At 42.6% G+C, this 26241-nt stretch overlaps 1 protein-coding gene across 3 annotated transcripts in view; it reads left to right on the top strand.

Moving 5' to 3' along the window:
- Positions 1-327: 327 nt before the first annotated feature.
- ACVR1 (activin A receptor type 1) overlaps positions 328-26241 on the top strand; it is a 131860-nt gene continuing 105946 nt past the window's right edge. Inside the window, exon 1 of one of the 3 annotated variants that reach the window (XM_080671270.1) lies at positions 328-867. The gene's annotated coding sequence lies outside the window, so the exon portion shown is untranslated. The remainder of the gene's footprint in view (positions 868-26241) is intronic. The other 2 variants (XM_080671269.1, XM_080671271.1) reach the window with 2 other exon arrangements.

Genomic DNA, 26241 nt, shown 5'->3' on the forward strand with positions numbered 1-26241 from the left:
CGCGGGAGCCCGGCTCGGGCCTGCCCCGCAGCTTCCCCGCCTCCGAGGAGCCCAGTGGGCGGTGCGCTCGCAGCCCCCTCCGGGCCGGCGAGACAGCGCGGGGTGCGCCGGGGTCAGGCTCGGCGGGGCTCGACGGGCTGCCCCTGGCCGGGCGCCTGCTGGGGGCGCGGGGACGGCCCCGCCCCGCCGCCTTCCCTCTCCCTCCCGGCTCCCTGGATCTGCGCCGGGAGGAAATGATGTGTTGCTGCCTGGTTAATCACAGCTCCAGACACTCATTGGCCGAGCGCTCCGCAGCCACTTCCTTCTCCTCCTCCTCCCGCTCCTCCCGCTCCGGCTCCTGCTCTGTGCAGCCGCTGCCGCCGCCGCAGCCTCCCGCTCCGCACGGGGGAACTTCGCTGCTTTCGGCGATCGCCTCCCCTACCGACTGCCGGGCCAGCCCCCACCGCCGGCCAGCCCCGCCCGCGGCCGTCCTCTCAGCCCGTGCCGCGGCGCTTCGGGAAGTTTATTCCGCCCGCCCTCCTCCCCTTCCTCCTCCTCCTCCTTCTCCTCTTTACCCCGCCTCCCCGCCCTCCCTCAGCTCTTTCCCCGCGGTGGCTGCCGCTGCCGCCGCTGCCGGGCTGCTCCTCGGCCAGCCTCGCCGGTCCGCGGGCTGGAAAGCCCCTGGTTCCACGCACCGCGCCGCTGCAGACGCCGCTCGGGGCCGCCGCCGGCCCTCGGCCCCGCAGAGTTCCGGGCTCCCTCGCCGGCTGCACCGCCCCGCCCCGCGCCCGCCGGGGCAGCGCGCCCCGCGTCGCGCCGACCTGCAGCGCCCGGCTGGCTCGCACTCCGCCTCCCCCGGCTCAGCCCCGAGCCGCGGCGGGACCAGAGGTGAGGGCAGGTCGCCGGCCGCGCCTGGAGCCGGGTGGATCGAGGGAGGAGGGAGCCTAGCGGGAGAAGGGGCACGGATTGGGGGTGGGAGGGTGGGCGTCTGCGGTGCCTCCCCCTCGCTTTCATTCTTTTCTCCCCTAAGCTCGATCCACTCTCGGTGGGGGAAGCAGCCTCGGAGCAAAACTGCCTTGCTCTGGGCCTGAACTGCTGTTGGGATGTGGGAGAGGGCAGAGGCATGGAGTGGGGGGTCTCTGGTTTGCAGTGTGTGTGTGTCTATGTGTCTGGGTGTATGTATATGTATGTGCTGAACTCCTTCAGGGTGAGCGCCTGTGACTTGTAAGTTGATCTGTCTCTCCGCGCCACGGGGCTCACCTTCCTAGCTGATCTTGGTAGGGAGTAAAGGGATGGGCGAAACACCCCCACCCTCAAAATATCCGTCTCTTACAAGAAGAATTTTCTGTTGGAGAGACAGCCAATAAACTCTGCTCAACTCCCTCCCTCCCTCCGTTCTTCCTAGCTGCAGTTTCAAAAAGCTTCAAAGCCAGGAATGTGGGATTCATCTTCCGATCCCCAGAAGGCAAATGTGGTTACAGATGTTGCACGGTACTTTGCCAAGTTTAAAACCCTTCCTTCAACACTGTAACCAAAACAGTGAGGCTAGAACCCTGGGCCCGCTGGGGAGAGATGTGGGCCTCTGGGGCCGCCGGATTCACTAACTTCCGTCTGCTTCTAGACTGGCTCAGCTCTGTCCAGTTTGTGCCAGATAAGTCTCCCACCCCCATTGTTTTCCCTGGAGGTTTGAACGCCCCTTGCATGGGAGAGAAGCTGTAGAGGAAGCAACTTAGGGAAGAAGACATTCCACTTAGTAGAAGAAGAAAAAAGCCTTGGTTAAAAAGTTGTGCTTAATTTGGCTTTTGGAAAGAGGTAGCCAAGTCATACAATGGGTTTTTTTACTTTTATTGGGTTTTCTTTTTTCTTTCTTTCTTTTTTTTTTTTTTTTTGAGTTGTGTTAATTGGGAGTTGCATGAGAAGAAAGGACTGATCTCGTACATGTTTTGTATATTTTTTGAAAAAAGTCTTCAAATTGAGACATGACCCAGTGGTTTTAAAGAACCCTGCTCGAGAGATGCAGACAGCCCAAAAAATAGACACCACCTCCCTTTCCCCCAAAAAATTCTTCCTGGAAAGGTGGTGATAAGAAATTTCAGAGATGGGCTGATCCAAGTGGCAGGCCTTAAATGGAAACACTATAGTATGCCCTGGCACTTGTCTCTGGAGGTGGGTGGCTGGCTAGGGGCCCAGGGTTGGGCAGCCAGCAGACACTAGACTTGTGCTGACCTCAGACACTGGGTTTGCCATCCAGCTTTACAGTATGCTTAAATGTGAAATATGGGCCTCACCCCTTTCACTGATGGGGGGGGACACAGGGGTCAGGAAGATATCTTAGGCCTAGACAGGGTTTGGATCATTGGGTTTCTAACACCAAATCACTTTCTGTGTGTGATTCAGTTGTATTTGTTTTCTGTATTGGAATTAAAAAAACAACAGAAGTCCTTTGAAGCTGAAATGTATAGGCCTTAAATTGGTGGAATTGTGCATTGAATAATAACATTTGTACTGTTACTCATGAAAATACTCCAAGGTGGTGAATGATGTTGCAATAAATTGTAGGGATGCCAAAAATCAAGGGCTGGGATGGGTATAGATTAGGTTCATGCTCTTCTTTTCCAGTAGTACACAGGTGAGTTTTACTTGAAATGGTGAGAGTGGTTTTTAATAAAATTTGATTTAGGTAGTAGTTGTACAACTTTTGTACCTTGGAAGAGAGAGATCATTTGGATCCAGTAAGTTTCATGTTATCTCTAAGAATAGTAAGGATGTGGAGTAAAGATGGAGGAGTATGCCACACTGAGGAATGTAATTACAGGCATAACTCGGAGGTATTGCAAGTTCTTTCCCAGACCATCACAAAGCCAATATCACAATAAGGTGGAGGAGGAGGGTCTTGCCTTCGCTTGGTAAAAAACCCAGCAGATGTGAAACGCAATAAAACGAAGCACAATAAACGAGGTATGCCTGTAAATTTCAGATGTGAGGAACTTAATTCTATTAATAGTGATTTTCCCCCCAAAGTAATGATTTTCCAAAATTTTTGCACCTGTCCATGGAACAGATAACAGCGATTGAATCAGTACAGAGAGACTAGGTCTCTATCTCACCCTAGGTTGCACTGACCTGATGATCATGATAGGCTTCTAGGTAAGGCTAGATTGTGTAAGGCTTGATAGGCTTCTAGGTAAGCCTTTTGGGAGAGGGAGGAACTGGGCAGAAATGGATTTGAAAAACGATCCTGCTATTCAAGGTCATGAGGTGAAGATGGAATCAATGCACTTATAGGTATTTTAGGCAAAGAGGAGCTGGAACCTGGGAACTGTCCTCTGTGCTTGTTCTGTTGGATCCCTACATCTTGATTGATTTTTATGGGAAGGCATCAGCACACAAGTTGTTAGAATTTAGGAAGAAGTAAACTATTGACAGTGGCAAAGCCCCTTGATATGTTTTGAGTGAACTTGATGACAGAGATGATGATTGGGGAAGGGGGACTGGGTATGTACCAGGCACAGAGCTTAGCTCTCTGCGTGTACTTTTTAATTTCATTTTACAATAACCATATGTTTTATTATTATTTTACTCCTTTCCAATAACAAATTGAGGCTTGGCAAAATTGAGTTGCCCAGTGTTGTAGAACTAGTGAATGGGGACTAGGGGTTTGAATTGGGAGTTGGTGGGATTCTGGAACCCATGATCTTGCCACTTTCTCCAGCATTTGCTAAATTTCATTCATGCATGCATTGTCTTCACGAGTTTACCATAGCTATGCTAAGTCTCACTCACTCTGTTGTAAGTTTTTTGTTTGTTTTTTTAGCAATAAGCACCTTTTCAAAGACATCATCTTTTAAGAGGAAACAATATATCATAGCCATATTTGGAAAGCCAACTCACTTATTAGGAACAGGAGATAATGATAAAGATGCATTTACTCCTTTTGAACCCCCAAATTCAGGATAATTATCTGGTGTGTGAGAGTGGTGTGTATGTGTGTGTGTGTGTTGTTGGAACATGGCGATAATGTGGAGGAGGTAGGTAGATGACACAGTATTGGTGATGTTCTGGTTTGGGGTTCAGTAATAGGTTTTTGGGTGCTCATTTGATTTTAGACTTTATCACCTACATACATGATACATAATTTTTATAGAAGATAATTAAGCATAACCATTAACATAATGATTACTTGGGGAATACTTCACTGCACTATTCTGACTTAGCGTGGTGCCTGTGTGAAGTAGGTACATAAGAACAAATGGCTGATTGACAAGACCCTAGGTGATAATTTAAAGCAAAGATGATTGTTGTTATACCCAAGTAAGACTGAGGCATATCCCCTCTATTTTCTCCTACTCCCACTCTCACTTCCAATACAGGTTTTCCCTGCTCTCTGAATTGGAGTGTTCCTATGAAAGCTTTCCTAAGCTGAAATGACATAAAGCAAAAAAGCAATTACCATTCATTTAGCTGGAAAAATTTTTGAGCATCACCAGACCCCCAAAATAACCTACTAAATCATACCAAATAACATATAAAACCAAAAATAACATTATCATATACTAAAAACAGGAATGCACAGACTAAATGGAGATAAAGCATAGATGCTTACAGACACAGTTCAGAGCCCCGGCAGTTCGATGCTGGGATACTGAGTGTGGTTCCTGGGAAAGGAGTGTGGGGGTACCACTCATCGCCGCTCGGGGTGCTGCTGCCTCGATAAGGGCTCCCTGAAAAGAAAATGCTAGTTTCCTTCTGGGCTTTTTTTCATAAAAGCAAAAATCCTCTTCTGATTTCTTCCTGTTAGTAAAAACAGGTACTAATGTAGGTCTTTTGTAAAAGCAAAGTGGCGTCACATGAACTTTGAAAAGCCGGGGATTCCTGGATTGAGACTAAAATAATAGCATGGGCTGCAGCGGGGCTTCTGACTGTGGTTATGGGAGAGCTGGCACTTCTCAGCATCACCTTGTCTTACACATCGAGTGCTCCGGATGGGACAAAGAATGCTGTCATGACGCGTTCAAATGCTTTGGCTTTTACCCAGTGGTAAGTGTGACTCTTCAGACCTGGGAGCCGGTATTTAAGTTAAAGCAGTGCCTGGGTAAACTGTTAACAGCATTCAACTGGTGAGGCTGGGAAATAAAGCCATTGGCGATTTTAATTGGAGTTCACATAGTCTCTTGTTTTATTTTCCCAAAGCAAGTATTGGGCACGGTGGCTTTATTCCTGGAAATGAGGATTTGAACTGGGTTTCCTGGTACAGAATGCCTTCTTTGATCTCTTGGAGTGAAAACTTTGTGTTTCTTTCTGTGGCCAGTTCCAGCACTCAGAAGAACCGAGTGGAAGGTTTACCTCTTCTTTTTAGCAGTTGGCCGTGGACTGCTCTCACTTGCCATGCTCGTTTAAGAATCAGAAGTTCCAAACCAGGATCTGGCTGTTGGAAAGGGCATTCCAATTAAAGACGCCTTTTGAAAAGCTTCATCAAGTTGTTGTGCTTGGCACACCGTGGCCTTTGGTTCAGATGGGATGTAGTTTTGCTTGAACTTACGCTCTCAAAATTAATAAGAGACCCAGCAGCTTCCTTTTCAAAGTTAAAACAAATACTTCCCTGCCCCCAATGTTCAAACCGACTGCACCACTGAATAGTATTCCTGTGTTCTTATATGCGTTTCTGGAAATCCGAGCTTGTTTATACGTTGTAAGCCTCTTCTGGGATCCATGAGAACTTTGTTTCCCAGAGCCACCACCACTCAGTTGTTTGATTTTGGGGTTTTAGTCTCTGACCAACATTCCACTTTGCCCATTTTGGTTGCTTCATTGTTTGCTCTGGGTATTTGGTTTTTATTTCTGTGACTGGGAAAGGGACTTTACATTTCAGTCTTTCCAAATTGTAAGAAGGTTGCTTTTTTTGGAGGATGGGGCAAGGTCAGCGGTCCCATTTAGCACAGGCCCTGACGTGTCTCCAATAGTTTAGTTCTCTCATCATAAGGCCCAGTGTGGCATTGCTGTTCCTCTGCATTGCCCTTCCCACTACTTTTGGGGAGAGCCCAATTCTTCAGGGCTCGGAGTAATCTCATTGCAAGCAAGGATGCTGCCCGGATTTTGCCTTTTGACATTTTTTTTCTAGCATTTTATCATCTTCACGGCTTATTCTGGGACATGATTGATCTCTTTGAGGGCAAGGACTTCAAGTTATTTATTCCTCCATTTATTTGTTCCACACAATTCATTCCCCTTCACCAATTTAAAACCTTTTAAATTCTCTCACTGGGCTCCTTGAGGGCAAGGACTGTGTCTTATTCATCTTTTGTCTATCTCTTGCACCTAACACAATGTCTGGCTTAGACCACACAGTCAATAAATCGTTTTTTTAATTGTGGGGAGAATGAATGGATGGTTGCACGTTAGGGGAGCAAAGGAACCCAGTCCTCTAGGGAATGGGTCTCAGAGAAGATGATACCAGACACAGTGGTCCTTAGGAATGAGTTTAGGAAGCAGGGACAAAAGACATTCTAGGTAGAAAGAACTTTTTTTTTTATACGGCCCTTTTAAAATAAAATATTGTAACTTGTACTTGGTGAATTCAACAAAGATCTATATGTATGTGTTTCCTTTTCTGATTGTATTTGGATTTAAGGATGATACCTCCTGTATTAGGAAGAATACCTCTACTAATGTTTTATATCCCGACGCGCAAGCAACCGATGTGTATGGCTGGGACTGACACACTTGGTGCATTGATTCGCTTTCACTGACTTTCTCCTGTTGTGCATGTTTTCAAGCAGTTGACAGTGAAAACAGTGAAGTAGACAGAGCGCATGTGAGGGGTGCAGTGTGGGCAACCTCTCTGGAAATGGTTGAGATCCAAAGTAAACTCCTCTTTCGATAGGTTTTAAGGGCTCATTTAAGTGGGCATGCAACCACGTTCTTGAATACTGGATGGCTGGGAGACCTGCTCCTCTGTGAAAGCAGGGTGGGCCTTTGCTAGCCACCCTGCAGCGTAGCGTGCATGCCAGTGGAAATAAGATTGCTCTAGTTTTTGCTCTTTTTCTAGCCAGTTATGGAAAATTTATTGATCCAAGTTCTAAAAAGTAACCTTGACTTTGATGAGAAATGCACTGAAGGTATAAAGGAAGGTAGGAGTGATCTTGGACAAAACTGGATGTTAGATATGGGATGGTACTTGGCGATTAGAGAGAGGGTACTGAGAAAAATGTGCATAAAAAGAACTTGAGAAAAAGCATTTTTTGGTGTACAGGGGCCGGATTGAGTATATGTATGTGCATATATATATATATGTATACATACATATGATTATTATGATATTTTTTATTGATTTCAGAAGAGAAGGGAGAGGGAGAAAGAGAGATAGAAACATCAATGATGAGAGAAAAATCATTATCATTGATCGGCTGCCTCCTGCACACCCCGCACTGGGGATCAAGCCTGCAAACTGGGCATGTGCCCTGACCGGGAATCAAACCCTGACCTCCTGGTTCATGGAGATCAACCACTGAGCTACACCAGCTGGGCATGAGGAGATATTTTAAACCAAGTTCTGCATCCACCGCTATTGGAGCTATGAATGAATGCTGTTGCACTCTGGGTGAAAATACAATGTACTTGTCACTCTCCTTAAGTGGCATGTGAATGCCTCTTAGGAGATGCCACCCGAAAGCTGGAGCGTTTGCACTTGTAACTTGATGTTAGGAACTTGCACAAAATAGAAATATATGTAGGAAGAAAAAGTGGGTGGTTTTCTAGAGTGACCCTTATCTTCCTTTTTGGGAATAAGGCAAATGGTAAGGACTAGTGTGCCAAACAGATTTTTTTTTTTTTAATGTACTTTTGAACTTGAAGAACTGAACCGTTGTGCACAACAGGTGGCAAGAACAAATATTCTCTGACTTTATGAGTATGGCCTAGTAAAAAATGGAAAATCTCAGTCTCAGAGATTATATAAACATGAATGTTCAATCTCAGTGTTTTGAAAACATTTTTGACTCTCAGCAATTCATTTTTCATCATGACTGAGTACACACATACATACATATTAAAAATAAAGCATAATTGCAAGTTTAATAATATTGCAGTACTTCCCAATTTCTATTCTATTTTTTATTAAAAAATTTTTGGTCTCTGTCTACTGAATTGATTTGACAACTAGCTAATGGGTTCTAACCAGCAGTTTGAACGCCCCCCCCCCCCCCCGAAAAAAACAAAACAAAACAAAACAAAACTATTCTAGGTATTGTGGAAATCAGCCTTAATTTTTTTTTAATTGAACATTTGCTAATCTGGGTGAGAATTTTGTTTTTCTTTTTGTGTGCCTCAGTCGTTCTACAGAAGGTCCACACCCCAGTGCTCCCCACCCCCCTCACTCCATTGTTCTTTTCTCTGAGTAGGGGTCTCTGCTTGTTTCTCTAAATCAGATTAAAATGACTAATATGTGCTTTGGACCAGCTCCAAGAGTTCATTCTCATCTCGATCCCAGTCAGCATCAGAGGGGGGGCTAATTAATTTAAGCTGGTGTTTATTTAGATTATATTTTAATGGGATGGTGGCTTTCAGTAATGAGGGGCAGCAGGAGTGCCTGTACAGGTTAGGTACACCGGAAGGATAGGAGGGAGGTGGCGAGGATGACCCCATACACCTGTCGTTCAGAAAGGCAAACAGCTGTTTGCATTGAAAGATGTAACTAAGAGCTTAATCGGTGGCATCAGTCATCATTGTCATGGTCCTTATTAAGGCTTCCCTGCCTTGCCGCTGCCCCTTCATTTTTTCCCCTCTTTGTCCTTCCTGTCTTAAGCATTTATCAAGTTGAGTAAAACTGAGTCGAACTTTAGATACACTTGAGTAAGAGACTGAAGAATCACACATCTATGTATGGCAGGATGCTGAGTACCTTGGTCACAAGATACAGAGATAAAGATCGACCAACACCTTTGAAGAAGTGGCTGTCTGGCTGGCCTCGGAAAGATACCATTTTGATGTTATCGTTTTGAGAGTTATCTCTATGTGTGTAGGTTGCGGAGTAGGCAACATTCCAAAACAAGGGAATGGGGCAAGTGAGTATGAGTAGTTGGCTTTTGTATAGGATCCAAGTTGTACAAAACATCGTTGCACATATTTTTAATCAGTAGAATCAGACACAGTGCCTTGAGGTGCAGCTTCTTGGAAAGGCATCAAGACTTGAGACAACTGGAAGGAACAGCAGATTGATGTCTCTGATTTACACTAGTTCCAGGGGCAAAGTGTACGGAGTAGGGTGGCCAATACTTTTTAAGTCATTAGGTTGCACACCCTTCCCACCTTCTTCACCCCACCCCCCCGATCCCCAAGCATATATGGTAACTCCTGGAAGTTGTTTGTGATGTGACAAGACTGTATAGAGCATCTTAAAGGGAGCACTGTAAAAGAAAGCTTAAAAATGGAGATTTAGAGCCAAATTATGGTTAATTTTGAATGCTAGGCTAATGTTTTTAGACTTGATTCTAAAACTAGCAACAATAAGATAATACATAATACATCTGAAGGAGGCTCTGGTCAGGCCCCTTGCGTTCTCCTTTTAATGCTCACACCCCCTCCTTGAGGTACCTACTCTTTTTATGCCTATTTTACAGAAGGAGAAACTGAGACTCAGAAGGGTGATGGAAAATGTTGAAGGTCACGTGTCTGAACTTATAACCCAGGCCGTACATTCCCAAGTCGTCATGCTCTATAGCTGGTGGTGCCAGGGCTGACTGTACCTCATAGCTGGGTCCTGTTTGATATTTTTGAAACAGTTCCCAACATTTAAATATGGGGAAGTTTCCCACTAAAAATCCAAATTTCCACATGCTCCTGCAAAATTGAAAGCTCTGGCAGTACCAGGCCCGTATTCCTGCAGAAACCTGCCGAAGCTCCTTGTAATTATGTCTGTCTGAGGAGACATGTATGCTGTGTTCACCACAGCCCCAGCTCATTCCTGTTTTCTCCCAGACACTGAGGCCCCAGCATCATGAACAATCCTCCCACCCTCCCTCTTTCCCTCCCTCCCTTGTCAGCCTGCCTTACTCCTGCGTGCTAACTGCATTGTCCTTACTAGTATAGGCATGGGAGTTTGAGACCCTTGTTCTATACTATACTATAGAATCTATAGCCTTCTGTTGGTCACAGATGAATTAGTCTAGTGGTTAGTGTGGATGCCCAGGAGCTAAAGGTACAGGAGAGTGGGTAGAATTAGGGTTTTGGCCTTGGGCTGCAGAAGCCATAGGGTGAATAAACCTTTTTTTTTTTTTTGGAAAGGGAGGGAAGGATGGATGGGGAGCAAACGTCTCTGACTTTGGAACCTGGATGATTGGGAGAATGGTATTGATCTTAAAAAACAAACAAAGAAACAAAACAAAACACCGAAAACAGAAGGTTGTTAGGAGGAGGTGGTTTGGGATAGGGCATGGTGTTGAGTTGGAGCTTCTGGTGGAACAAGTACAAAGAAAAGGGCTTGCTGAGTCTAGCGAGGCGTGGAAAATGTGGCACTGGAGCCCTGGTGGATAAGGATGGGAGCTGTGGCTTTGTATTAGCAGTTAGTTTTGTGAGAGAGGATGCAAAAAAAAAAAAAAAAAAAGGCCACACTGGGGCATCGGATCTAGGGGAGAGGTCCCTTTTGGACATAGGAAGAAGTGGGCTAAAGTTTGAATGATAAAATGAACCAGCTACAAACAGTTCAAAGTCTCTTATTGACTTTTTTTGGGTCAAGTGCCCTATCTTGCAAATAATCAAATGTTTATCTGAAAAAAGGAGTGCAATAACAGTCTGCGACATTTGAACATGGGAACTGATAAACATCTGCTACAGAATCAAAGACAGGTCTACTGTTTGATGGGTGACATCTGTAACTTATGTTTATGCCTATTTCGCAGAGCCTTGCCTATTTAGGTGAAAGGGATTCTAACAATGATGTTTTTTGTGTCACAGGTGCTAGACAAAGTGGTTGCTGTAGCCCGGAGATGGGGAATGACTGCCTGGCATTTATTCTTGCCTTTAGCCAGTTTAGAATGGAATGTCCTTTTAAACTTCAGATGACTTTTTTTCTTTATCTTGGCGTGTTTATTTGGGATTCTCTCCAAATCATTGTTACTTAATCAGTGAGGTCCACCCCAGTTACTCCCCTTCTCCCACTTGGTTCTGTTTTGATCCTTAAAGGGCTTATTGTTTTAGGCCATTCTCAGCACAGGTGGAGTGAATCCTTCTCAGATGTGGGTATTGAGCATGTACATCTTCCAGGAGGGCATTTCATTTGTTCTCAGGGACTTTTTTTTTGTCTTGAATGTTGGTCTTTTGGGGCACACAACTTTTTTTTTTTTTTTCTGTTAATGCTCACCCAAGGATATTTTCCCCATTGATTTTTAGAGAGAGTGTGGGGAGGGAGGGAGAGGGAGAGAGATAGAGAGAGAGAGAGAGGGAGGGAGACATACATTGATTGGTTGCCTCCCACATGCACCCCAGCTGAGGCCGGAGATGGAACCTACAACCCAGGTACGTGCCCTAGACTGGGAATTGAACCCACAACCCTTCTGTGCGTGGGCCAATAACCACTTAGGCATACTGGCCAGGGCCATACAACTTTTTTTAAAAAATAAGAATTCAAATTGGTGGTTTTATTTCTAATTCACAGATAGCTTCATTTCATTACATGTGCATGTTAACATGGGTTTCTATGATTTTTTTCCCTTCAAATCATATATTTTTATTCATTGTGATATTTTATGTTGTAGGAAAGATATTTATGTTATGTTACATGTGCTCAATAAGAGATTTGAAAGATAGGAAAAGTATATAGTGAAAGGTAGCTTTTGTCCTCCAGTCTTTTACTTTGCCTTCCTGGAGAAAAACCATCACTAAAATTAATATAGTTTTCCTGTGATGCTCTCTACATTTGCAAACATATACTAATGTATTTTTCCTATACATATTGTACACATTTCAGTTCTGTACCTGGCTGTTTTCACTTAACAATGTATCTGGGAAAGTTTTTCCTATCAGTATAAACAGTTCCTTTATTCTTTTAAAAGGGACTCTATTGTGTGGATGTATCACAATTTATTTAACTAGTCTTTTACTTGCTATTTTAGGTAATATTATGTTACAGTGTTGCAGTGACTGTTCCTACATGCACTACTCCACCTTCTTACTGATTTATATATTGATGTATATGTAGACCTATCTGTCTTTCTCTTGTATATCTCGGGGTAAATATCAGGAATTGAAATTGCTGAAGTAAAGGCCCTTTACATCTTTCATTACAGTACAGGTTGTGCCGTGACGAGGGGTTTGGAGTTGTATTAGTGAGGCAGTGTGGTGTGATGGAAATGAGAAAGCAACCCTTACGACTCAACCACTAGTTTGATCTCTGGTGTAAATCAGTTTTGTGGCCCAAGAAAGTCACTTTCTTAAACTCTTTCTTTGTTATCTTTTTCTTATCTGTCAAGAAGGGCATAGGCTCAGCTATTTCTGAAGTTTGAGAATTTGTTGATTCACTTTCAATCTGCCTTCTTTTTGGTCCTTCCAGTAAATGGAGCTTGATGATTTTTTTTCCCTTGTGAAAGTTTTGAGTCTGTGAAGAGCCCTGGGCTTCAGAAGCCTTGCTAACCACAGCTTTACTTTGATTGTTTTAAAGCACTCTGTCTGGTTTGTGCTTTGAGTTAAAAGCAGACCTTATATGGCTGATTATCTTTTTTTCTTTTTCTTTTTTTTAATACAGTGAGTGGTAAGTGGGCCAAGAAACTGATATTGTCAGCATTTTATTATTGATCAAGAATAGAGGCAATGGATTTTTAGACTTAGAGAAAAATTTTATTTTTATAATAGCCCCCCCCAAAAAGCAATAGGCAAATGATAGACAGTCTTTAAGAAACAGCAACATTTTATTTATGACTTTAGAGCAGACCAGAGCAGTCAGCTTTTGATCTTTCAGAGTATTTTGTAATATGAAGAGGGCAAATAGGGATTATTGGAAAATTTGAGGTATTTACCTGGTATAGTTTAATAAGATGGTTGGCGTTTCTGGTGGTTACCAAATTAGATGTACTTAAATATTCAAACCCAAGTAAATGAAATTTAATGTAAAATTCATGTTTATTCCCTGTACTGCATTTTTTCTTTAGAATTGGTCCCTCAAAATTAAGCAGCATCCTGTATTTTTTCATTTGAAAGACTTGGAAATTTGGGGCTGCTAATGTAAATGTAATTTTCCTGAAAATATTTTGAGTTCTTGGTTACTCATGTAGAAAAAAATCACTTACTAAAGTTCTTTAAGTATACAAATTTATTCATCTAGCTGTAGAGTAGTAAATAAAAATGCAAACAATTTTGCTACAATAACCTATGTATATGTAACTTATGTTATATATTTATAACATGTAACATTATGTAATCACAAAAAATATTATTTTACATGAATTTTCAGGGAAAGATCTTACCTTAAAATTACCTTCCCAAAGAGGATTTTGTTGGCATTTTTATCTAGTTTGATTCTTTTTTTTATATATTTACCTTGCATATACTCCCATATATGCTGGCAAGACCAGGGACTATGTTTTTTTTTTTTTTTTTGGTTTTTTTTTTTTTGTTTTTTTTTTTTTTTTTTTTTTTTTGTGTGTGTGTGTGTGTGTGTGTGTGTGTGTGTCTGTCTTGTGCCTTGTATATACTACCTTAGGCATGCAGACATTTTTGGAATGAATGAATGACGATGGGAAGTATACAAGACAACGTTCCGTAGGAAAAGCAGGACACTAAAACAGTACAACTTCATATACATAAATTATGTATAGTTTCATAGTACAATTCCATAAACATAAACAGACATAAAACATAGTACAAGTCCAGATTTGTAGTTATATGTATATGGATATGGAGGGGGGAAAAGACCGATAGGGAAGAATATCAACATATTAACAGCTGTCACCTCTGGGCTTGTGAGGCGTACATAATTTTGAAGAGAAATGTTTAAATACAAAGGAGTGAAGTAAATATTGGAAGATTATGTCGCCTCGGTAATGTATTTTGCCCTTTCAGTATTAAAGGTGGTCACCTTACCTAAAATGATTTATTACAATATCATGGCCTTTTCTCCTCCTGCGTAAAATGTACTGTATCTCTGTAGTGTGACAGGTTTTATATCTGCTTTAGAATTAAATTATGATCTGCGAGTTGCACTTTTAAGAAACTGGTTTTAATTTCACATCAGTTGGAGTTAAAGGGTAGTGAAAGTATATTAGATCTAGTACAAGTGTCTAATTATAATTATTGACACATTTTCAAATGCTCTTTTGAGTGTGATGCATTGTCTATGATTTTGACAGTGGTGACTACATTAAACCTGCTGGAGTACTCTTTTCACAAAGGTTTGTTTAAACTTAAAATTGTCAGAAGGATTCTCTACAAAGTAGACGAACACAGGTTTAGGGGTCAAATGGTGTTTGATTTCCCACTGTGCCTGGTGATTTTAGGCTGTTAAATGTTAATTAGAACATTATCTGGGTTTCGTTTTCATTGCAAGAAACCCGGGAGTTTTATTTTTTGTGTGTAAATAACAGATGATGCTATTCCCTTGTGATCTGAACTCTGCGATGTGAACATAGATTCTACTTATGACTCTGGTTGAAGTTCCCAACCACAGAACTCCAACCAGCAGATTTGATTCTGCATAACAGCCTTATTTTTGAAACATCTTCCCTATGCCAAGTCCATGCATTACCTCCTTTGCGTGGCCACGGCCTCCTTCAATGTAGATTTGCTGAGTAGTTACAGTGTGCCAGGCACAGGGCACAGGAAGGCTGTCAGACAGCTGCCTAGGGAGGGGCAGAGAAATAAGCAATCAAGCTGCAACAGAGCAGAGCAGCAAAACAGAGCTCTAAACATAAAACAGAGCTGCCACCTTCTCCAGGGAATGATGCTCTTGACCACCTGGAAGGGTGAGTAGGAAGTTATCCGCTGGGAAAAACACCTTTGAGGCACAGTGGCTTACAGGAAAGACAGCATCCTTTATTTTATTTATTTTTTAAAGGAAAACAACAGTGTACCATTACTAGTAATCCTCACCCAAGGATATTTTGGAGTTAAAGGGTAGTGAAAATATATGATATCTAGCACAAGTGTCTAATTATAATCATTGACACATTTTCAAATACACAAAATGTACATACCTTGATTTTTAGACAGAGTGGAAGGGAGGAGGAGAGACACAGAGAGAGAAACATCAATGTGAGAGAGATACATCCATTGGTTGCCTCCTGCATGGGGATTGAGCCTGCAACCGAGGTATGTGGCCTTGACCCGGGATTGAACCCAGGACCCTTCGGTCCTCAGGCTGACATTCTATCCACTGAGCCATACCAGCTGGGGCAAGACAGCGTCCTTTAGAATTGAACATGACCAGAGCCCTGCTACTCAAAAGTGTGGTCCTGGATCCCCAGTGATGGCATCGTTTGGGAGCAAGCATCACTAGAAATGGCAGGTCTAAGGTCTACCCCAATCCTGAATCAGAGCCAGTAGTGCCACACTCTCCCCAGGTGATTTAAATGCTTCTACAAGTTTGAGAAACATTGTACTGAAGCACAAGAAGGGAGAAAAGATGGGAGAGCTGGGAAAGTGGACAGGCCGCCTGCTAAGAAGTCTGGACTATTTTAAAGCATGGGATTTGATAATGAAGAAGTAACATGATCAGATTTATATTTTCCCGAAATTGTCTCAAAGTATGGGAAGGCAACACTTACAAGAAATTTCTCAAAACCTAACTGATTAAGTGCTTCACAAAAAATCCGGCCTCAAATACTTTGAGGAATGCAGGACAGTCTACCCTTCTCTCAGTGTAAAAGACCATAGTGTATTGGACGTTCTGAGAAGCTGGCATTGAGGAAAACCATTAACTTACTCCTCTATCCTGGGATATCCCTGGGGTCTCTCAAGTTTATTCCGTAGTGGAACCATTTGTAGCCACACAGCTGTTAATGCCCTGGGGAGCGTGGATAGCATTTTGCTGAACACATTTTGGGAAATGCTAGCACTCATTTCTGAACTTCCGACACTGCCTTCTCTGAGTAGGGTGACCAGCTGCCCAGTTTGCCTGGGACGGAGGGGTATCCCAGGATGACAGACTTTCAGTGCTAATGTCCTGGGCAGACCAGGGTGACTGGGGTGTCCTTTCTGTTCACCATACATAGAACTGTTTATTTACTTTCTTTAGAAGGGGTCAGCCTTTTCTCTTAAATGCCCGTTTCAGGTTTATTCTAATGTCTGCACATTGGAAGCACGTGGGCAGTTTACAGAGCTGAGGCCCTTCCCCACCCCACGAGGTTGTGATTTAGTTGGTCTGGGATGTCCCCTAGGTGGTGGCATGTTTAAAGGTCCCCAGGTTATTCTAACGCGCATAAAGTTTTGTTCAATGCAGCCTGGATGTGCCCCTTGCGAATTTGTTTTAATATACATCAGAAGAAAGCATTAATCATTGAAAGGAAAATAAAACATTTTAGAACCACATAACATCGCTTTGGGGGATCATCAGTAGTACATGCTCCACACTTTGAGAAACACTCATGGAGAGGCCAGGGAGCAACATTTTGGCCAAGAAATAGTGAGAAATGTGGCTGGTGAGGCTGGTGAAGGTTTCAGAGTTGTGGTGACTGATCTGAGCTGGGGTGGCAGGAAGAGAATTGCAGGGATGGATGGTGATCACATGACAGAAGGAGGAGGAGTGGGGAATGCAGGGAAGTGAGGGGCTCAATTTGACAAGTCCTGTTTGAGAGGCTGTGGAATATCCAGGTAGAGCTGTGTAATGGGTAATCAGAAGAAGAGTTACAGCTCAGAAGAAAGGGCTGGAGACTGAAGAGTCACTCCAAGTTGTGGCAGTGAAGTTCAAGGTGGGGATTAGATTGCCTGGGAGAAGGGGATCTGCCCCTGGGTCCACAGGATGAGTGCAGGGAGAAGCACCCTAAGAGAAGTGTGGGAACAGCCCTAGGAGTAGGAGGGATGCTAAAGAGAGTGTGTCTTCCTTCACTCACCCAGAGAAAGGGAAAGCTGTCCCATGGTCATCCGTGAACCAAATAGATAAGCTCTAGAGGGCAGTTTGTTTGGGTAACTTAGGGTGTCATTAGTCATGTTTGCATAAGTTTAGCAGGAGGGAGGAAACAAGGTTATAGTGGATTGAGGAAGGAGGTGGCTAGAGCAAGTGACCTTTTCTTAGAAAGTTTTAACTGAGGAAAAAGCCTGGGATAGTGTGTGACCTTAGAGAATAAGGTTTGGAGAGTAGTCATCTTTTGGTTACTTGTGGAAATCATTTCAACAAGGAATAAACATTACCGTCCATATTCATATATTCACAGAAAAATTGCCAGAGTCCTATGGGGTTCCATAAAATTGTTTTACTTTCAAATCATAGCCATTCACCTTTTGTCCCCTTCTTCCCTTATTATTCCCTGGACACAACAGTGTCACGTTCTGAATTTATATGTTTATAAATGTCATTAAAGTTTTTTTTTTTATGGTGATAAGTCAGCATGTGATTAAGTATTCAACCTTTGTTCTTATGCAGCTCACCTTTGTGGTGGGCTTTGCAGTTTTCCAGAGTAACTCCAAATCCTTATGTGAGCTCTTAAATAACCTTTTACAGAAGACAGGGCTGAAAATAGTATTATTCTATTTTACAGAAAAAATAAAAAAAAGAGGAAAAACCTTGACGTTTAAATATATGCAAAAGGCCTTGCCTATGATGAATGACTTAGTGATGGATCCAGCATGGAATCCTGGTTTCCTGGCACGATAGTTCTTCCCTTATATTTGGGGAGGGGTGTGGGTGGAGAGCATGTCCTTCCGCATCCCTCCCACCCCCCTTTTAGTTTAGTTTGTCCATTACTTGCGGGCTGAGACCAAGTGTTCTTGGTGGAGTTATTTATTGACTCCTTCACTCACTGCTGTGTGGAGGCCTTGGGAGGTGGTGGTGGGCAGGAGGGCCCATAGGCCCAGGCTTCCCACTCACAGGGGGCTTCCCCTGGGTCTTGCCATTACTTGTGAATGTTAAGGCCTAGAAATACACCAGCAGGGCTGAAAGAAGGCGGATCATGCAACTGTGAACTTGTGTCTCATTACTGGACCATGTAATTATCTTGAGACTAGCCTAATCATATTGCCTGTTACATTCTACAAATATTTGAAACACACACACCGTTTTTGTCGCTCTGTTTTTTGGCATTTCTTTATATTTTAATATCAGACGGCATCTACCAGGAAAGAGTCTCAGACCTCTCTGGACTTCAGGCGCTGAGTCCGCCCTCTCACAGCGCTCACAGTCCAGTAAAGCTGATCTTCTTTCATAGCCCCTGCACGGCACACAATGGGCACGCAGTAAATACTTCTTATTTTGAATCAAGGGAGATGTTATTTGGGATTACACATTCTCCATTTTATCATAGTGGACCACTGTCGATTAAAAAACAACATCTTTCCCGTGAATCATTGAAGATATGGTGTTAGGATCTGGGGAAGGGGAATGATGAAAGAGAATAAAGAAGTGGAATCAGCAAGTTTTAGGACAGGAGACCGAGAGATTTTGAGTGAGCGTGAAAAGTTGAAAGCAGGAAGGAGTCCCTCGGGGGAAACTGGAAAGATATGGAGACACTTTTAACAGAGAGCACAGAGAGGGGAGATGAGGATGACACAGAAGTCATTCAAATCTGGTGATGTATTAGAGGGGAAAACAGAAGGCTTCTTTAACCTTAATTATAGCCACAGGACAAAAGCACATTACAGCACTCTTTTCTTCCTCTTCTTAGGGCTGGTGGTATGTCATCGCTTTTCGCTTTTGTAGAGGCATATCTAAGAATCTGTGCTTCAGCCTACATTAAAATTTATTGTTTTTTAGGGTGCGGTGAGTTGAGGAAGAGGAATGAAAATTTGACTACCTTTTTGTATTTACATTAAAATGTCAAGCCACTTTCTCATTATGAAGCAAGGAACTTTTTAGTCATTGAGATTTAGGCAGATGAGTTAATGTTTGGTCATCACAAAATGTACCATTAGGAGCTTGTTTCTCTTGAGAGGAGAGAAAGGCAAAATATGAGTCAGACAGAGCATAAAGTCATTTCCCTGCACTTAATTCAGCCACCTTCCTGCCGAAGGCCCATCCACTCACAAGGGTAAGTGGGATGGTAATGATCGCTGGCTTTCATAGTGGGGACTTTACAGCTTATAAAGCCTTTCCCCAAGACCACCCAGAGTTTTGCTCTGACTCTTGTATATAAAGTTGGCACTTCTGATGAGCGGGCACAGGTTAAAGCTGTTTTTCTAGGGAAGGGGCTTTAATCAGTTTACAGCCATCTGCGAGCTGAATGGGTCAGAGTTTTCTTTTGTGAGGGGGCTCCAAAAGTATGAAATCTGTGACAAGGCAGTAGCCTCCATAACATTGGGAAGGTGTAAAGCTTGTTGTGTGGATAAACACTTTGCTGTGCATTTTGTATTTGCCAGTTCTGTGGCGAAGTGCCACCCTTCTCTTCCTTTCTCTTTGCTCTTGGTCTTTCAGCTATTTCTACATTGTGTTCCATTTTCCTGGCGATGAAGGTAAGCGTCAAAATGTGGTGTAGATTTCTAACTAACTAGAAATGTCTAAGGGACATGGATGTGAAATGTGAGGAATAAAAAATGCTTCCATCTTCTTTTTCTTTCTTCAAACTCTTCTGTGGTCTATTTGACTCATGTTTTTACCTATTTTTAAAATTTTTAAATTTTTATTACCAATGACATTTTGGGCCCTGTGCTGATATGTGATGATGAAACAGGGACCAAAGGTGCTATTGCTAGCATCAAGGAGAATTCACAGTTTGGTGAGGGAGACATGTAACTCAGCGGTTACAGTATAGTTCACCACATGCTATCACCAAGGCCTGTGGGAGGTGCAGCCATGAGGTCAGAGGAGGAACACCTAACCTGGTGTGGTGGGGAGGATGTAGGGGAGGTTCTGACCTAAGGAGGTATTAAGTGCACACTTTAAGATTCACTGCAAATTATCCTGGCAATGTAGAGGCAGGGTATTCTAATGTAGGGAACATTTGGTGTAAAGGTCAAAGGCATGTAGTTTGTTTATTTATTTTTTACTAGAGGCTCGATGCATGAAGATTCATGCAAGAATGGGCCTTCCTTCCCCTGGCTGCCGGCACCACCGCCTTCTCTCCGGCCCAGAGCCACCTTTTCGCTTTGGCCCAGAGCTGCCTTTCCACCTTCCCATGCTGCCCAGAGGCCCAGAGTGGCTGAGGCAGTGCAGAATGCAAATTAACCCACCATCTTTGCTGGGTTAATTTGCATACTCACTTCTGATTGGCTGCTGGGCGTCGTGAAGGTACAGTCAATTTGCATCTTACTCTTTTATTAGTATACATTTTTTTGTTAATCCTCGCCAGAGGATATTTTTCCATTGATTTTTTTAGGGAGAGTGGAAGAGAGAGGGAAAGACAGAGAGAAACTTTGATGTGAGAGAAACACATCGATTGGTTGCCTCCTGCACGAGCCCTGACCAGGGCCCGGGGCCGGGAGGAGCCTGCAACCAAGGTACGTGCCCTTGACTGGAATCGAACCCGGGACCCTTTGGTCTGCAGGCCGATGCTCTATCCACTGAGCCAAACTGGCTATGGCCAAAGGCATGTAGTTTAGTTTAACTACAGTTTAGGATACATATGGGATCGATGTGAAAGGTGGATGGAGGCTACATGATGAAGATGCTACCAGACTATGCTAGCCAGTAGGGAAGTTTAGGGAGGAGAAAGATCTGGTTAGATTTGGATTTTGAAACAAACACTGGCAGCAGTTTTTGAGCATGATCTTTAAAATTTCCTCTGTCCATCTATACTGTGGACTGAATGGTGTGCGTTCTCCTCACATTCATGTGTTGAAGTGCTAATCCCCAATGGGATGGTATTTGAAGATGAGGTCTCTGGAAGATAACTAGATTTAGATGAGGTGTTGAGCATGGGATCCTTATAATAGGAGTAGGGTCCTTATAGAAGACTCTTATAATAGAAGAGTTACCAGAGAGCTTGCCCTCTCTCTGCCATGGGAAGACACAGCCAGAAGGTGAACCAGGAAGAGAGCCCTTCTCAGGAACTGAACTGGCCGGCACCTTGATCTTGGACGTCCCACTTCCCAGCCTCCAGAACTGTGAGAAAATAAATCTGTTATTTAAGCCACTCAACCTATGCTATTTTGTTAGGGCATTCTGAGTAGACTAAATACAATCTATTTTATTATCTGGGTAATTGTGAAACTAGGAACAGGAAGGATATTACAGTAATTCAAATAAGTAACAATCATTTGGCTGCTGTGGTCTGTTTGGAAAAATATTTGAGCATGGAACTATTCATTGTAGTTTAAACACTAGTTTTGAGTTATTATTGTTAAAATGTCACTGCTATGATAAGTCTGTGGGAGAACTTTTTCAAACATCTCGACATACTGTTTATTAAAGTAATCTATGAATGCCCAGTCTTTTTATTGTCTTTTATTCTGCATCTTGGTACGGCCGGATTATCATTACCTAATATACACTGGGGTTAAATCTGTTAGACAGCCCTCCCCTGCTTTGTCTAGTTTTGGTACTATGACATTTTAACTGTTTCAAAGGAATTGATGTTTATGTGGTTTTAAGGGATTCCCTGTAAACTGTATTTACTGGGAATTAATACCATTTAGAGGGTCATGGAACTATGGCAGACAGTAATATTTGCCGTAAAATCGGTACCTATCTTCTATGTGTTTGCATAATTATTTGAGAATACTTTTAAGTACCTGTGTTTGTACACGTGGAGATGTGTCTTCAACATGTTCTCCGGCACTTGCTCTGTGCCAGTATTTTCAGGTTGAGTCTCGTCTCCTTTCCCAAGGCCTTGCTCCTTATTTTTTCTCTGCCCTTCTCCCTCAACCTTCTCCAATTTATTCTCTTTGTTGTTTTTCCCCTTGAGCTTAGAAACAGGCTTATATCTTCTGTAGCATTAAAGAGATGTTTTGAATGTTGTAGCTTTCATAAGCTGCTTCCTAAGGAAGCATTCCAAGAAATGAGTCCATGTTCATTGCTACCGCCACCTCTTCAGCCTGTGGTCATTGTTCTTTCTCTGCCCATATCCTTCTAAGTTGCTCCGTTCATTAAATGTTTCTGAGAGATGGGTTGGAATTTGATGCACGCGTTTTAGGGGTGTCCTTGACTTCCTCGGGGGTCTTCTTAGTGGTAGAGTCATAGGGCTGGGAGGAGTTAATTTAGTCCCACCATCCAGGGCCTGCGATTGCCCTGCATTATATGTACCCTCTGAGTGTACCCCTAGGCTTCATTGAAATTCTGCAAAGTTAGGAGATGCAGTATCTACTAAGACCTCACTCAGCCTTTGGACAACTCTGACTGTTATAAGGTGGTTATTATTTGAAATTTTTATTTTGTCTGTAATAAATGCAGCTTCTATTTATCCTTTTAAAAAAAATATGTTTTCATTGATTTTAGGGAGAGAGGAAGGAGATGAGAGAGAGAGAGAGAGAGAGAGAGAGAGAGAGAGAGAGAGAGAAAGAAACATTGATGTGAGAGAAACATAGATCAGTTGCCTCCTGCATGCCCCCCACTGGGAATTGATCCCACAACCCGGGCATGTTCCCTGACTGGGAATCGAACCTGTGACCTCTTAATGCATGGAATGAGCTCAACCAACTGAGCCACACTGGCCAGGGCTATTTATCCTTTTTGGTTATAGATCTTTTTTAACTGTACAGACTAGAGTATAATGCTATATTTACCTGATTGGAGCTGTAATAATATTCACCCCAATTTTCTGTTATTCGAGCAAAAATCTCTCCAGAGCTTCCAAGTGGTCCTCACCATCCTGCCCACAGTCCCTTGTGCTTCTGTTTCATTGAAAGTCTTTCAAAATTGGTATCTAGACCTATTGTCATGTTCCTGACTGGATTTTTCTCTCTAATTTTTTGACATACAGGCTTGTCAAAGTGCTGCATTTCAGATAGCTACATTGTGATACTTGCTGAGTTGACTACCAACAAAAATCTCCAAGTCTTTATTACAGATGTTGCTGCTAGGTTTCGCTTCCTTTGCATTCTTCTTGTCTACTTGTGCCCTTGTCTTTTATTCCCTTTATACATGTAGGACCTTAAATTGAACTTGATCGGTTTTCAGTTTGTTAGATCTCACCTACACCAATAGCCAGTTGCACACACTGGGTTCCATTTCCATAACTTTAGGAAGACACGAGTTCTTTACATACAGCACCCTCTGAGAGCAGTATCTTTTTTGTCCATCTGGATCTTTCATAAGAGACTTTTCTCAAATGCCTCAGTAAAATCTAGAAGTGTATGTTTCCTTGAACTTCTAGTTTCCAAAGCTTATTGAAAAAGGAAATTAGGTTAATCTTATATGACCTACTCTTAGTATTTGGGTCTCCAGGAATTATTACTTTTTAAATGTTTAAAATCTGTTCTCAAAATTTGTCTGGGACTTTGCCTTGTCTCTCTCATCTGTTTTCATTATTTCCTCATTTTTATTTTTCAAAGCATCTATTGATCGCTTAGTCCTTTCAGACTTGGTTCTCTGCCAACTTCGACTTCCTTGTTCCTTTCCCTGGGGATCATTCCCTCCCCCCGAGCCGCCCCCGCCCCCCCCCCCCCCAATTTTGGGATTATCTGAGATAGCTTGTTCCTCTCTTTTCAGTCTTCCTACTCTAAGATTCGTGATACCTGAATCCCCCATTATGGTAGCCACTAGACACAATTTCATAGAGATGTAATTGCCTCTAAGGAATCTACTGACTTCAGATTGAAAGCCAGAGCAGGAATCGCTGACACATGGAGTAGAAGGTTAAGGTTGACTATTCTGGGAATCAAGAGAGGAACACGGAGAAGTAAATGGTCACGATTTAAATTTCTTGTTGCTGTTGCCAGATTATACATGATTATTTGTGGCCCTGTCTACTGTTAACAGGGAGTAACTTTACAAATAAGTATTAATAAATTTGTGTGTAGAGTATTTTAAAAAGAAAAATCCTATGTTTAGCGTGCCAAGAGATAATAAGCTTTGGAAGCAAAACAAGTCCTTAAATTTTGACTTGTGATTCTGCAAAGTGATGTTATTTGAATAGTTCTAGGTTATTTGACTACTGTACATTAACGTTTGTTGTCATTTTCCAGTGTCGGAGTAATTTTTATGTGCTTCAGTTTTTGTAAGTACTTCTCCACTTAATGTTTCTTATTTACTAAGCAACCTTTAAAAGATATTCGTAATAGTAAAGAATGAAGAATGTTGGAAGTATTTTAAAATAATTTTTGATTTCCAAAATTTCTAGGAATTCAATTTCTTGTTCCCAAATCTCAGTGTTTGATGTGTGTAGGGAATTTGGAAACAATGGTCCATAGTGCTTGTCCCAAGTGCTGTTTGTTCCTGATTTGTTATGTGATAGGTACAGACATTGAGATGAAGTGTTTAGAAACTGTTATGGCACTTTGACGTTGCCATGACTGAACATGTGATCAGTGGACCCAACTCACAGGACAGACAGTGTTTTACAAAAGCTCTGGTTGGTTTTGGAAGGTACATTTAGTTGGATAAGCGCTGGCCTAGGTGAGAGATGCTGATGGCTTAGACCAGGCTTGGAGGTATGAGAAGAGGTTGGTTGGAATCAGGATGTACTTTGAAGATAGAGCCAGTGGGATTTGCTACTAGATTAAATGTCAGATTATTTTAGATTATCTTTCCCTCTTAAGCATTTTGTTTGGACAGTTATGAGATCTGCACTCAAGAGTGCTGTATCTACCTCAAGTGTTTCTCTGAGCTTGCTGGAAATTTCCTTGAATGCTGCTGCTAATATAATCTTCCAACCTAATCATATAATTGCCTTGACCTTCAACCCATCAACTGCTCACCATTGTATAGAGAAGACCACGTAGGTTGACTTTTAAGACATATGGCGTCTTCCTTCTCACTTTTCTTCAGGGTCATCTTCTCCCGTGTCCTCTTGTACTAACTACACTGTTCTAGTCAATCTACAACTGCACAGTACACCACCCTAAACTTAGTGGCATGAAACGGCAACCATTTTATTATGCTCACAGTGTAGTGAGTCAGGGATTTGGAAAGTGCACAGTAATGACAGCTGGTCTGTGCCCTGCAATACCTGGGGCCTCAGCTGGGAGTGCTTGAAGGTTGGGGGCTAGAACCATCTGAAGGCTGATTCACTCACATGGCTGGCAGGTGATGCTGGCAGTCGGCTGGGAGCTCATTTGGGGCTGTCAGCCGAAACACCAACATGTGGTCCCTGCGTAGGCTATTTTGAGCTTCCTCAGAGCATGGCTGCTGAGTTCCAAGGGTAAGTGTCTCAGGAGACCGGAAACGGAAGTGGCTCATTTCTTAAGGCTTGGTCCTAGAAACTGTTACAGTGTCACTTCTACCATAATCTTTTGGTCAAGCTGTTACAGAGCCCAGACTCAAGAAGAGAGGATATACGTCCACCTCTAGGGGGGAAGAGAGACTAATTTTGGGGTCATGTTTTAAGTCTGCCACAGCCTCCTGTTCGCCAGACTTCCTCTGTACTCAGCTGTGTTTGAGTTCCTCTTTCTGTGATGCCCTCCCAGTTCAAATGCCATTTCTCTCTCCACACAGCCTTTCTCCTATCTCCTCCTCTGGCTCAAACCAGCTTCTCCTTCCTCCGTGTTTCCATAGCACTCATCACTATTTATATTCTTCTTAGCTATTTTCCTTTCTTTTTAAATGAATAGATTATAAACTCTTTGAAAGTAAGGACCATATCTTGTTTTCCTTTGCCTAGCTCATAGCAGATAGGTTCCTTGAATTGAACATTCAGTATCTAACTGAATGAGTCTCAAATTTGGGACCCAGCTGGGCTGGAACTTGGCAGTGGTTAAGTAGAAATTTTTAATGAGAAAATTAAAAACTTTCCTTTTAATACAGATGGTTTCCAAACTATTTTTATATTGGCTCTCTGTTGTAAATTTTCTATATTTTTCTCCCCTGTAGTCATAAAATTAGGGGAGATTAGCCCTTTTAATATTATCAACATCTTCTTCCTGTTCTGTTTAATCCCTACCCATGATTTACTGGGTCAATTTAGTGAGTCACCATCACCATTAGAAGTAAAAGGAAATGAAATAAAAGTTGGGAATGAAAATTCACATGTTATGCCTTAGCCATTGTGGCTGAGTTGGTTGAGTGTTGTTGTTCTGTGCACTAAAGGGCCTGGGGTTCAA

This window comes from Plecotus auritus (assembly GCF_963455305.1).
Source record: "Plecotus auritus genome assembly, chromosome: 5".
Classification (NCBI taxonomy): Eukaryota; Metazoa; Chordata; class Mammalia; order Chiroptera; family Vespertilionidae; genus Plecotus; species Plecotus auritus.